This window comes from Lycium barbarum, chromosome 10, assembly GCF_019175385.1.
Source record: "Lycium barbarum isolate Lr01 chromosome 10, ASM1917538v2, whole genome shotgun sequence".
NCBI lineage: Eukaryota > Viridiplantae > Streptophyta > Magnoliopsida > Solanales > Solanaceae > Lycium > Lycium barbarum.
The window spans coordinates 118,390,193-118,391,915 of NC_083346.1; the positions used below are offsets into that span (position 1 = coordinate 118,390,193).

A 1,723-nucleotide genomic window follows, 5' to 3' on the forward strand; every position below is an offset into this window, starting at 1 on the left:
ATCAAACTTCTTTGTCAGCAAGGAAGTATTTGTTGCCTAGTTCTGCCAATGTTTGTTGGGTGTCTTGATTCTCCTTCACTATATTCTGGAGCATGGCACTACCGTATGGTACCACATTAGCATTGTTTGAGTGCCACGCCTGATTATGAGTTGTCAGCTTGTCAAGTATATTGGTCACTCGTCAAAAGGTCTTGTTCATAAAGCATCCATCAGTTGCATTGTTGGCTACTGACTGTGTCACTGGATCTAACCCTCGGCAGAACTTCTCCATCAATATATTTTCTGGAAAACCATGATTTGGGCTCTTCTGTAAATACTCCTTGAACCTCTCCCAGGCTTCATATAGTTGTTCCCCCGGTCGCTGTTTGAATTCATATATCTTGTCGCGAATCTCAATCTTCTTGCTAGGGGGGTACCATTTTGTAAGAAAAACAACTACCATCTCTGCCCATGAAGTAATTGATTTTGAGGTAGCTTCTCGAACCATGTTCTTGCCTTTCCAGCTAAGGAAATTTGAATAACCTCAACCGAATAACATCTTGGGGGAAATTGTTCTGGATGTGATTAGCACACACATCCACGAAATTCTGCAAATGACGTTGAGGGTCATTCTCGGTAGAGTTCTGAAAGTATCCCTCAAGTTTCAACAGCTGGTACAGAGATGAGTCAATTTTCACAGTGGCAGCTCCAACTCGAGGTTGAACAATAGCAGATGCATAGTCCTCCTCTAGAACCAATTCAACAAAAATATTCTCATCATCAGATTCATCCGCTTAATAGTTCAACCGATTCACCTGATTACCAGCACACTGATTATGCTGATTTTGATTAATGTTCACCTGGTTTGCACAGAGTAGCAAACAAGGTGTGATGGAATAAGCAAAAGACTTTAATCAAAGAAAACACTATTTAGTAATTTCAAAACCGTATTCCCCGGCAACAGCGCCAAAATTTGATACTCTCAAATTACACCTATAAATGGTATAACGCAGACGTTGTCAAATATAGTAACCCAACTAGGTTGGGGTCGAATCCCACAGGGAATATGGTATGAAAAGGGTACTAAATTCGTAGATGCTAAGTTCTAGGTCCAATGTCTTATTCCGATAAGTTGTGTAAAAGTTGGTTGTTTCTATGACTAATGGTTAAACTATTGCTTTGGTGGAAATTTATGGTAAAAGAAACTAAGGTTGTGTCCCCGTTAGATAGAGTGTATGATCATGGGTATTGATCTTGATGTACTTGTAATGTATCATTATATGAATGCACTTAATCTCTATGTGAATCTCTACTATTTCCCAATAAATAAAGATTATATCTTTCTATGATTTTCCCAAATATAAGAAAGTAATTTTGAATAATGATTAATCATGACAAGTAAATTCCTTTTATTCCTAAGTGAATTTGTTAAACAAAGTTTAAAGCTTTGAGTTCTTGTCAACTATTCTTACCAACCCTAATTATTTTCCCAAATAAATTTAGAGTTTATGGCTTTAATCAAAGTTTGCAACCATTAATTATTAATGAAGAATGAAGAATAATTAAACCCTAATAATCCATTATGTGTATATCAATCACAAAACCCAATCACAAAACACCCATCATTGGGTTCACAACCCTAGTAAGGGAATTTAGTTACTCATGACAAAGAACAAGAAATAAGAAATTGAAGAATTCATAATTGCTTACTTTGAAATGAAAAAGGAATTGAGAATACTTGAAT

General features: G+C 36.3%; 1 non-coding gene across 1 annotated transcript; it reads left to right on the forward strand.

Moving 5' to 3' along the window:
* Positions 1-287: 287 nt before the first annotated feature.
* LOC132616315 (small nucleolar RNA R71) lies at positions 288-393 on the forward strand. Its single transcript, XR_009573105.1, has one exon. It is a non-coding gene; the product is annotated as a small nucleolar RNA R71 (small nucleolar RNA).
* The last annotated feature ends 1,330 nt before the right edge of the window (positions 394-1,723 follow it).